Source organism: Phacochoerus africanus, chromosome 2 (assembly GCF_016906955.1).
Source record: "Phacochoerus africanus isolate WHEZ1 chromosome 2, ROS_Pafr_v1, whole genome shotgun sequence".
NCBI lineage: Eukaryota > Metazoa > Chordata > Mammalia > Artiodactyla > Suidae > Phacochoerus > Phacochoerus africanus.
In genome coordinates, this window is record NC_062545.1 from 128,041,770 (window position 1) to 128,054,696 (window position 12,927).

The 12,927-nt window shown below is 42.9% G+C and overlaps 1 protein-coding gene across 2 annotated transcripts in view; it reads right to left on the reverse strand.

The window, feature by feature from the left end:
• SQOR (sulfide quinone oxidoreductase) overlaps positions 1-8,556 on the reverse strand; it is a 51,528-nt gene extending 42,972 nt beyond the window's left edge. The window contains exon 1 of one of the 2 annotated variants that reach the window (XM_047766447.1): positions 8,420-8,556. The gene's annotated coding sequence lies outside the window, so the exon portion shown is untranslated. The remainder of the gene's footprint in view (positions 1-8,419) is intronic. The other variant, XM_047766444.1, reaches the window with a different exon arrangement.
• Between the last annotated feature and the right edge of the window lie 4,371 nt (positions 8,557-12,927).

Genomic DNA, 12,927 nt, shown 5'->3' on the forward strand with positions numbered 1-12,927 from the left:
AAGGGGGGGGCAGCTTTGAGAAAATGTATCAGGGAGGAAATTAAATTGGAGGAGAGACAAAATCAGTTCTGGAAGTCAGGAGACGAGTGCAGAGGTCCAGGTGTGAGTGATAAGGCTTGGTTAGGTGCTAGCATTAGAAATACAAATAAAGAGAATCAGATAAAACCGATGTAGGGGAAAGAGAATGACTGGATAAAAGGTAGGAAGGGCCCCTCAGAGGAAAAAAAAAAAAGAGCCAAAGTTGAAACCCAGGCAGCAGAAGAGAGAGGAGTTATGTGGGCAGAAACAAGGAAGTCTCACATATCTTGCTTAATTCTGAATTAGTGTCAACATTAAAAACTTTGGCTATTTCACTCCCAAAATTCCAAATTGTTGGCCCCTCTGACAACACTGAGCCCACGTTCTCCCATATCAACAGTTGGCCAGAGCTGAGCAGTCACTGCCCATCAGACCCTGCACAAGGTCCCAGCTTGCCCAGCACCACACGGCCTCCTCATTTGTTACCTGCTCAGCTCTGGAGGCCTGTGAGCCATAGTCCCTGCTGAAGGTTATGGAAGTTCTTAGTGAAGCTCAAGACGACCCCCTGGGGGGAGAGGAGAGGATGAATCAGAGCAATTCAGTTGAGTTCAGCATTTTTGAGTGTTTACTCTGTGCCGGGCACTGTCCTAAACTGGGACTGGGGAGCCTGGGATGAGTAAGAGTCATCTGTCTTGAGTTACAAGAAAGACCAGGAGCATAAAGATGTGTGAAGTGGCTGTTTCAGAAATTCAGGCACCAGCAAATGCTTGGAACAGACATGAGAACAGAAATGAAAGTGTGGATGCAAAACACATGCCAAAGGAAATTTTGTGACAGATTAGCCATGGGGGAGAAAGAAGGAAGAATGTGAACTGGGGCCCTGTCCAGGTGACTCCACTGAAGAGCATATGTAAGCAACCAGACAGAATTACTCCAAGTGCAGTAAAGATCCAAAGCCGCCAGAGAGAAAAGGAAACCACACCCCCTGAGAATGGAATGGGCAGGGTCCACCAAGGGATTAGGCAGGCAGCGCCCTTCCTCTTGGCTCACCTCCCCCGTGAGTAATGGTAGCGCCTGTTGTATTCAGGAACTGGATTACTACTGTGTTAACAAAGAAAATGAAGCAATCTCCATTTAGGCCTGCGGGGCCATGTTAGATCTCTACCTTCGGAGCTGTTATAATAGCCAATATTTGTTTAAACACTTAAACTGTGAAGCTAGCACTCTGGGAATGGGCCAGGGTAAATTATCCAGGAGACAAAAACAACCCCATACAGCTCCCTGATGATTCAGGGTTTAGAGCCACACTGGGGCTCTTTAGTTCCCTAACTCTTTAGGAGAACACTGGAAGCACTTCTTTAAAGAATTACTGATTAACTGTGATAGAACATGATTGAAGATAATATAAGAAAAAGAATGTATATGACTGGGTCACTTTGCTATACAGCAGAAATTGACAGAACATAATAAATCAGCTATAATTAAAAAAAAAAATTTAAAGAATTACTGATTGGAGTTCCCATTGTGGCACACCAGAAATGAATCCCACTAAGAACCATGAGGTTGTGGTTTTGATCCCTGGCCTCGCTCAGTGGATTAAGGATCCGGCGGTTGCCATGAGCTAAGGTGTAGGTCGCAGACACAACCTGGATCCTATGTTGCTGTGGCTGTGGCGTAGGCTGGCAGCTGTAGCTCTGATTCAACCCCTAGCCTGGGATGCTCCATATGTGGCAGCCCTAAAAAGCAAAAAAAAAAAAAAAAAATTTAAAAAATAAAAAAGAGGAGTTCCCATCATGGCTCAGTGGTTAATGAACCTGACTAGCATCCATGAGGATGCAGGTTGGACCCCTGGCCTCCCTCAGTGGGTTAAGGATCCAGCATTGCTGTGAGCTGTGGTGTAGGTCGAAGATGTGGCTCAGATCCAACGTTGCTGTGGCTGTGGTGTAGGCCAGTGGTTAAGCTCTGATTAGACCCCTAGCCTGGGAACCTCCATATGCCTCGGGTGTGGCCCTAAAAAGACAGAAAGACAAAAAAATAAGTAAGAATTACTAATTAAGACTTACTAATGAGGACGTGGCAATCAAACAGTGGCTCCCTTTGCTGCTGAGAAATTTCCTACAAGTTTCCCTAGTCTATCCTCTTTTTACGATCAGAAAGCCTTATAACAAGGAGGGACCAAACCGTGCATTTGCTAAGCAGATAATAAAAATTCTATTTACATAAGGAGAATTCGCTCACATTAGGGCTCCAGAAAAGGAAAAAAATAAGCCAATCAGTTGGATTATTCAATTGAAAGTGAAAGATTTTGATTGAGTTTATAGGGGGAAACGCCTTGTGCCTCCACTTGCTTTAGCCAGTGAGAGGTTGACCACGCAAGTTTCAGTGTGCAGATCATCACAATTTAGCTCTCCTTCAACCCCATCACAGTTGGTCTCTTGTCAAGTATACTGAAGATTTCTTTTTCCTTTTTTTTTTTTTTTTTTTTTCCCGCTTTTTAGGGCCACTCCCTCAGTATGTGAAGTTCCCGGGCTAGGGGTAGAATTGGAGCTGCAGCTGCCAGCCTATGCCGCAGCCATAGCAACACCAGATTCAAGCCGTGTCTGCAACCTACACCACAGCTCACGGCAACACCAGATCCTTAACCCACTGAGTAAGGCCAGGGATCAAACCCACATCTTCATGGATACTACTTGGGTTCTCAACCTGCTAAGCCACAACAGTAACTTCCTAAAGTTTTTTTTTTGTTTGTTTTTGTTTTTGTTTTTTTTTGCTTTTTAGGGCTGCACCTGTGGCACATGGAAGTTCCCAGGCTAGGGGTCAAATTGGAGCGACAGCTTCTGGCCTACACTACAGCCACAGCAACTCGGGATCCAAGCTGCATCTGTGACCTACACCACAGCTATGGCAACGCCAGATTCCCCAACCCACTGAGCAAGGCCAGGGATCAAATCCACATCCTCTTGGATACTAGTGAGATTCGTTTCAGCTGCACCACAACAAAAACTCCCTCCCTGAAGGTTTCTTTTCAATGACCACACAAGCCGATGTGTGTCCATCCCAAGAGTGTAGAACAAGACACACTGGAGAGGGAGGCCTAATGTGGAATTAATTTCCTTCCAGGCACACAGCAGGGATCTAGCTCATGCAATGGTCTCCCACAGCCATTAAATGATCAAATTAAAATTACTCATCAGCCTCAGGAGTGCTGGGATTCCCACTCAGAGTATTACCAACAAGAAGACTCCGAGGATCGAAGTTTCACTCTGAGGACTGGCCAATCTGTCAAGCCTATTGTTGCCGGGAGTCCAGCATGTGAGGTCTGAACACAGTGAGAAGAGACTCTTTTAATTACAAACTATACATCTGTTGCCTGAACATGACTGAAGATCAATCCTTTAATGCTTAGGACAGAATGAGAGGTAGGTATGGTGACTTGCATACCACGTTCCTTAAGCTCATATCTTTCCTATGTCTAACTAGAACAGTCCCCATTCCTGCAGAAGCCTTGTCTGAGGACACGTCAGCTGTCAGGAGACCCAGGTCCTCATTCCAGGTAGAGCCAGAGGGCTCATCCTTAACTATTCTGGGTCATGCTTTAGTCACCAATGGGATAAAGGACTGGATAGAATAGCTTCAAAAGTCCCTTCCTTTTCTAAAACTCTGTGATCCTTGAAATCACAGGGGGATTTCAAGGGAGAAAGGGAAACAGAGGTTCACAAGCAGATACCTGAATGGGAATCCTTACTCTACTAATTCCTTAGACTGACTGGAACTCTGAAATACTGCAGCAAATGACAAGGGTTTGTAACCAGGCATAGAACATAATCAGAATGGAAACCCTTCTCTTCCCCCAGGTCCAACACCTGGACCATTACTGACCATGATTCATTGGGCAAATGCTGTGCACTACCTCAGACATAATTTTTAAAAAATCAGAAAACAACTGTTGAAAGTTTGCTATTTGACAAGCACTGGACTATGAACTTTACATAATTTCTTACAAGCTGAGAGGTTGGTTTTACTATTCCCATTTTTTACGTGAGAAAGTAGACATTGTGGAGCCATGGTCAAGTCACAACCACTTTAAGCCCATTTTCATGAGTGTAAAATAAGTGGATGTGTCTAGTTGACTTTAAAGGCCCCTCCTGTTCTATGACTCAAGACAGGCTTTGGTTTGATCACCTAGACCTTGAAAGGCTCACAATGATGCAAACCTAGATAGCCCCTCACCCACCTCAAGCACCATTTCATGCTCACAGAAACCTCCTTGGGATGCACTCACAATCTATCCTGTAAACAAGGTGGTTGTTAAAATACATCATTTTCCTATGGAGACATCATGGGCTTCCTTAGAGCAAACTGCCAAGGGAAAATGAAAATGTCTAGAGTGAAATCACCATAGGCCCCACCACTGAGGCCCTCTTCCCTTCCAGAAGTCAGGAACTGGTCCCAGAATAAAGATGCAGATATTTCCTCTCCATTACTGTGTATGGAGCTGGGGCTGCCCGTTCCCAGCTATACAGAATGAAAGCTCCCTGAGGGAAGGACTAGGGTCAAATCTTGGAAATTCATTTGATTAGAAAGGAATCGCCCCATGGTGCTTAAGGATGAAGACCAACAACATCTTCCCATCACCCACCATGCATTTATAAAGCACCCGCTCTGTATAAGGCACAGCAGCTACCCTGGTCACTGTTCTGTTTCTCCTAACAGTCAAGATCATGAAGGTAAAGAAGGCCTTAATGACCTCAGACAGGATCCAAGCAATAATGCAGGCTGTCTGTACAAAGAGAGTATAAGAATCTCCTTGGTGGGTGAGGTGAGAGACAGCAATGGAAGTGTTAGGATCATGATTTAGAATACAGTGCCCCAGTATTAACTTGCTAGAGCTGCCATAAAAAAATATCACAGACTGGATGGGCCAAACAACACAAATGCATTTTCTCCCAGTTCTGGAGGCTGAAAGTTCAAGATCAAGGTAACTTTGGGCCTAGGTAATTACAGCAGTATCATATTTGATGTATTAACTCACTCTTTTCACCTTGATATTCTCAGTTACTCTGTGAGTCAGCCCCACTCATGTATCCAGACTTGAAGCATCCACCGCCTCAAGGAGGGGTCATCCCATGGAGCAGCAGAACCAAAGGGTACTGTGCTTAGCTTTTGTTTGTAAAAGCCAACATCCAGGTTGAATGAGCCTGCCTGATTAACATGAGGTTGTCCTACAGCAAAAATGGAACCAGGAATATCAGTGGCTTGGCACAAGAAAACGTATTTGAATTGGGCCTTCCTCCTCCATCTTTTAGCAACATTATCTGGAATGCATGACCTTGAAGGTCAGTGCAACAGAGGAAGAAAGAGAATGAAGAGCTCACACTCAATCTAAATTTCCTCAGCTTTGAGAACTATGTCTAGATATTCATGTTGCAACAGAACAAAGGGTGGGGGGAAAAATGTATACATGTAAGGATAACTTGATCCCCTTGCTGTACAGTGGGAAAATAAAAGAAAAAAAATTAAAATAAATAAATAAATAAATTTTCTCAGCTTATGTATTACTCTGCTCAGGCTGCCATAACAAACTACCACGAACTGGGTAGCTCAAACAATAGAAATTTATTTCTCATTGTTTGAGAGGCTAGAAGTCCAAGATCAAGGTGTTAGTATGTTTGGTTTCTCCAGAGGCCTCTCTCCTAGGCTTGGACCTCCTAGTGCCCTCATATAGTCTTGCCTCTCCCACACCACTAGTGTCTTTTCCTCTTCTTACAAGGACACTACTCATGATGGATTAGGGCCCCACTCTCATGATCTCATTTTAAAGGCCCTGTCTCCAAATAGATTCCGAGGTACTGGGGGTTAGGGCTTCAACATCTGAATTTTGAAGGGATACAATTCAGTACATAACACTGGTATTTGCTTTTCCCAAAGTTACAGACAATGTGCTCTATTTTTTTTTTTTTTGTCTTTTTGCCTTTTCTAGGGCCACACCTCAGCATATGGAGGTTCCCAGGCTGGGGTTCATATCAGACCTGTAGCCGCTGGCCTATGCCAGAGCCACAGCAATGCCAGATCCGAGCCGCATCTGCAGCTTACACCACAGCTCACGGAAACGCCGGATCCTTAACCCACTTAGTGAGGCCAGAGACCAAACCCACAACCTCATGGTTCCTAGTTGGATTCCTTAACCACTGAGCCACGACGGGAACTCCAAGCAATGTGCTCTAAACTTAACCATTCTTTACAAAGTTCTCTCTCATCTTTCTGCCCCAAGGTAGAAAGTAAATCACAGGGATAGCTGGCTGGATCTACTTTTCTTCTTCCTATCACCATCCATGATTGTTGGATTACGTAGACTTTTAAGGCTGGGAATGAAGAAGCAACCAGCTGGCTTCAGGTCTAGTCTGGGCAGCTTCTAGCAGTTTGCACCTACTGCTCCTGTTTACCAAATATTCAGGGTCAGAGAGGAGTTATGTAGTAGGTAGTGGGGCAGGCAGGGAGAGGTGAAAAGAAAAGAGGAAAGAGTAACATGCATCTGTCCCCAGAACTGCCTCATCATGAGTCTGTCTCCACTCCCTGTAAGACATTTCCTGTGTTACATCACATCAGATTAGCAAGCCCAGACTCAGGCAAGATGGAGGAGAAACTGTTCTCCAAAGGAATTCTAATTTGCCATCAACACTCAGTTTCATTTTCTCTGGCAGAACACCAGCCACACAGACCCTCCACACAAACACACACACACACACACACACACACACACACACACACACACACACACACACACGCCCTGACTGATATTTCAAGCACTCCAACTCCAGATGTGTTTATACATTGTTCGGCCAGTAGGAAAAAGAAGCCCAAATTTTAAGCAGAGTCATTTTGCAAACCACCAGCTGTCTCCTGGATGAATTTGGGAGGTTTTTTTTAGATGTACTTTCAAGCAATCTTCTCCAATACACTTACTCATTCAAAAAGTATTTATTGAGTACATTCCATCTACCAGGAATGGAGACACAATGGTGATGGCTATAAACTTGGGGTCTAGGAAGAGAGAAAAACAAGTTCTAATAAATGGGATTTATTTCACCCTCTCTGTAGCAGATGCAGTGCTGGACACCTTAAATAAGTGGGAAGTCATGATTATCTCTACTGTACAATGAAGAAGTCAAGGTGGAAATAAGTCCAAGAGACAAGCTCATGCTACTAGTCAATGGAAGTGTCAAGACCAGAAGCCATGTGACCTGACTTCCTGTGCACTACCCTTTCCACTTAACCATGAACTTGGGTGGAAAATAAAAATTCACATCTTTATTTTCATTAATCTCTAACTGAAATTTAGGACTTTCTTCAATTACATATACAGGCGACAACCCCAGGAATACTGACTGTGCCCACCACTTTGTCACAAAAAGAAATCACAGACATATTCTTATATTACAAGGATTTTCTAAATCTTGAAATCTTATGTTCATTATGACTTCGAAATTTCAGTAGCTATTATATCCACTGCCGGATCGTGTTATTTAATGCATTCGTTTTTGTTTTTTTTTTAAGAACATATATTACAATATCATAAATTCTTTTAATATTGTGACAAGTTTTTTGGAACTGGTTTCCTTGATAATACTTTGCCTTTTGCTTTTTTACCTTTAAGAATATTGCCCTGAGAAAGGGTCCTTAGTCTTCCCCGAACTGTCCAAGGGATACAAGACGCAAAAATTGGTCAGAAGCCTACATTACAGCAGTGGGCCGCACAGGCAAACCCGGAGGCTCTGCTCACTGTGTCTTTGAGTATGAAGCTAGTTTGGGATTTTTATAATTAAAAGAGAGAAACGAATGGGAAAGGAAAGGACCAGAGGACTCTTTCCACCAATTCCTGTTGGGCACGGCCCTAAACGCTCTCCTCTGTTGCTTCCAGCAGCAGCTGAAGCTGCCTCCTCTAGCACTCCTCGGTCCCCTGAGCTCTGGCATTGGAGAAACGTGCCCCACTATGGGCAAAGGAGCAGACGTCACCTCCCACCCCACCGGGGCAGAGCGCTCACTTGCGACCCAGGAAACATGCTTAAGAATACAGTCAACAGGTGAAAGGAGCCAGAAATTCCCACACACTATAGCAAAAAATCCCCATACACAAGCCAACAGATACTTCAGTATTTAATCGCTCCTCACAGGTCCGGTCTCTCAGCGACCCCGAGGCCTGACACTGGGAAGGGGTCCCAAGACCCGGGTTCCAGCAAGGGCGGCAAGAGGGATGTGTGGGCAAGAAAAGTGTAAAGAGGGATGGAACAGTCCCAGCTGCTTGGACATATCTAGATAAACAACCGGCCTCAGAGCGATCTCTGTCCCCGCCTGGTCCCCCTCCCCTACGGGCCTGAGATCGGCCGAGGGGTATGCCTCTTACCCAAAGGCGCGCAGAGCCTCCGGCCACAGTGTTGGCACAGCAAAACCTGCCGCTCCCCGCTAGGGCTTGCAGCCTCAGCAGGGGCACCACCCGCTCCCCGGACGGAGGCTGGAGGCGGGGAGAGCGAGCCCCACCCCGCCCCGACCCCCCAGAAAGTTCCGGAAAGGTCCCGCCAGCGCCCCGCCCGGCGCCGCAGCCCCAGCACCAAGGCCAAATTCAGACTGCACCCAGGCTTATGAGCACGCACGGGGGACAGCCAGGGACGTGGGTCCAGCGGGCCGGGGCTCCGCCGGCGAGGCAGACTCGCCCCTACCTCCAGCGCACCCTGGAGTGTGGCTGGGCGCCCTAGGCACAGAGTGGGCACGGAGGGCACCTATCGCTCTCCCCCATCTGGGTGCCTACTCTGTTGCGTAACTGGGAGGGACAAAGGTGAAGGCGGGGCTGTGGGCAGAGGCCCGGCGGTTGGCGTCTTCTGGTCCTCCAGTGGGCCCTGTGCTTCTCATCTGGTTCCAAACATTGTCCAGAGAGACAGCTGTTCCCATGCACATTTCTCAGCTAAGGCAACCGAGGCTCAGAGAAGCCCCAAAACCTTATTAAGCGTTGGAGCAGCGCTTTTCCCTCAGGGGTGGAGGCTAAGGTCAGCTGGCTTTCACCCGCTCGCCTCCAAACCATGTTCAATCATACTTTCATGCTGGACGTTTTCAACTGGCTGCTCTAAGTAGGTAAGTGTAGGTGAGTGGTTTTCCACCACATCAGATCTAGAGAACATTTTCATAGCATGCATTGGGTGTCCAGAAGTCTTGCTGCAATTTTAAGCTTTAATAACTTTAGATGTGAGTTACAAACTTTCCTGTAAAAAGTTCCCTGAAAGTATAACTACTTACATTTGTTTTACATTTATTTCATTTTGCAAATTTTGAAGAACTAGTTTTTTGAATTTTTTGTTTCAGTCAACTTTTTTCTATACTTTTTTTTTTTCTTTTTAAAGAGGAACACTAGCAAACCAAAAATTATTGAGGTAACCACAAAGAGACGGTTGCCTCAGGAAAGCAACCTAGTAAAGTTGTTAACAATTTCTGAGCTCCTCCCCCTGGCTTGCTTGCTTTCTTTCTTTTTTTTTTTTTAGGTTTATTTTTTATTGAAGTAACTTTGGTTTATAACATTTTATATTCCATTTCTACTTCATTATACCCTACAGTATGCTTACAAGCAAATACTTAATTTCCATCCCTCACCCTACAGTTGATCCCCTTTACTCATTTCATCCTTCCCCTCACCCCCTCCCCTCTGGTAACCACTATTCTTTTCTCTGCACTTGAGTGTTTTTGTTTGATTTGTTTGATTATTTTGTTTGTGTTTTATATCCCACATACAAGTGAAGTCATACAGTATTTGTCTTCCTCCATCTGAATTAATGCACTTAGCATAATACCATCAAGATCCATCCATGTTGTCACAAATGGCAAGGTTTCATCCTTTTTTATGTCTGAATAGTATTTCGTGTATATATATATATATATACACATACATACTATATATGTAATGAATATACACACACATATATATACATATCCCACATCTTTATCCATTCATCCATTGATGGGCATGCTTTAGGCTGTTTCCAAATCTTGGCTATTGTAAACAATGCCATAATGAACTTAGGAGTGCAAGTATCTTCAAATTAATGTTTTCCTAGTCTTTGAATAAATACCCAGAAGTGGGATAACTGGATCATATTGTTCTATTCTTAATTTTTTGAGGAATCTCCATACTGTTTTCCATTGGACTATACCAATTTACATTCCCACCAACAAAAGGGTTCCCTTTTCTCCACATCCTTGTCAATACTTATTTCTAGCCCTTTTGACATTAGCCCTCTTATAGGTATGAGCTAACAAAACATTGTGGTTTAATTTGCATTTTCCTAATAATTTGGAATGTTTAACATCTTTTTATGTGCCTGTTGGCTTAATGGGAAAAACCATCTCTTCAGATCCTCTGTCCATTTTTTTTTTTTCCGTCTTTTCTAGAGCCACACCCCTGGCATATGGAGGTTCCTGGGCTAGGGGGTCTAATTGGAGCTGTAGCCGCCGGCCTAAGCCACAGCCACAGCAACACAGGATCCCAGCTGCATCTGCAATCTACACCACAGCTCATGGCAATGCCAGATTCTTAACCCACTGAGCAAGGCCAGGGATCGAACTCGCAACCTCATGGTTCCTAGTCTGATTCGTTAACCACTGAGCCACAGTGGGAACTCCCCTCTGTCCATTTTTTAATCAGGTTTTTTGTTGTTGTTGTCAGGTTGTATGAGTTCTTTGTATATTTTGGATGTTAACCCTTCAAAGATCATATTATTTGCAAATATCTCTTCCCATTTGGTAGCTTGTCTTTTCATTTTGTTAATATTTCCTTTGCTGTGCAGAAGCTTTTTAGTTTGACTAAGTCCCATTTATTTATTTTTGGCTTTGTTTCCCTTGCCTGAGGAAGCATATTTAGAAAGATACTACTAAGACGATATCAAAGAGCATACTGCCTATGTTTTCTTCTATGAGTTTTATGGTTTAAGGTCTTACATTCAGGTCTTTATTTTGAGCTGATTTTTGTGTATGGTGTGAGACAAGTCTAGTTTTGTTTTTTATTTTTTGTTTTTGTTTTTTGCATGTTGCTGTCCAGTTTTCCTAACACCATTTGTTGAAGAGACTATCCTTTGTCCATTGTATGTTCTTTGCTCTTTTGTTATATGTTAATTGTCCATATAGGTGTGAGTTTATTCCTGGGCTTTCAATTCTGTTCTACTGATCTATATATCTGGTTTTTTCTGTCAATATGCTGTTTTGCTTACTATGGCTTTGTAACATAGTTTGAAATCAGGGAGTGTGATACCTCCAGCTGTTTTCTTTTTTCCTTAGGATTTATTTGGCCTTTCAAAGTCTTTTGCAGTTCCATGTAAATTTTAGAATTTTTTTATTCTACTTCTGTGAAAAGTGTCTTTAGGATTTTGATGGGGATTGCATTGAATCTGTAGATTGCTTTAGTAATATGGACATTTTAACAATCTTAGTTGTTGCAATCCATGAGCATGGAATATCTTTCCATTTATTTATGTCTTCAATTTTTTTCAGCAACATCTTATAGCATTTATTGTTTTACCTCCTTGGTTAAATTTATTCCTAGGTATTTTATTCTTTTTGTTGCAATTGTAAATGGGATTATTAATTTCTCTTTCTGCTAGCTCATTGTTAGCAAATAGAAATAACAACAGATTCTTATATGTTGATACTGTATCCTGCAACTTAACTGTATTTCTTACTTTTAATAGCTTTTGGGGGGATTTTTCAGAGTTTTCTACACATAAAATCATATCATCTGCAGATAGTGACAGTTTTACATCTTCCTTCCAAATTTGGATTCCTTTTATTTCTTTTTCTTGCCTAATTTCTCTGGCTGGGATTTCCAATACTCTGTTAAATGAGGGTGGCAAGAGTGGACATCCTTGTCTTAGTCCTGATTTTAGAAGGATAACTTTCAGTGTTTCACCATTTAGTATGAGATTAGTTGTGGGTTTGTCATATATGGTCTTTATTACGTTGAGGTACATTCCTTCTGTACCCACTTTATTGAGAGTTTTTATCATAAATGAGTGTTAAATATCATCAGATGCTTTTTCTACATCTACTGAGATGATTATATGGCTTTTAGCCTTCATTTTGTTAATATGGTGTATCACATTCATTGATTTGCAGATGTCAAACCATACTTGCATCCCTGGAATAAATTTTCCTTTATCATGATGTAAATCCTTTTAATATATTGTTGTGTCCAGTTTGCTAATATTTTACTGAGGATTTTTTCATCTATTTTCATCAGATATACTGGCCTGTTATTTTATTGGTTTGGGTCATGTCTGTATGGTTTTGGTGTCAGGGTGATAGTGGCCTTATAAAATGAGTTAGAAAGCATTCCCTCCTCTTCAATTTTTTAGAATAGCTTGAGAAGACTTAATCTTTAAATGTTTGGTAGAATTCACTTGTGATGTCCTCTGGTCCCATACTTTTATTTTTTTATTTTTTTATTTTTATTTTTTTTGTCTCTTTAGGGCCGCACCCATGGCATATGAAGGCTCCCAGGCTAGGGGTCAAATCAGAGCTGCAACTGCTGGTATACACCATAGCCACAGTAACACCAGATCCAAGCCATGGTCTGAGACCTAAACCACAGTTCATGGCAACACTGAATCCTTAACCCACTGAGCAAGGCCAGGGATCAAACCTGTGTCCTCATGGATGCTAGTCAGATTCGTTTCCACTAAGCCATGACAGGAACTCTCCATACTTTTATTTTGAAAGAGCTCTCTGATTACTGTTTCAGTCTCTGTACTAGAGACCAACTACTGGTCTATTCCGATTTTCTGTTTCTTCATGTTTCAGTCTTGGAACATTGCATGATTCTAAGAATTTGTCCATTTCTTCTAGGTTGTCCAATTTGCTGGCATATAGCTGTTTATC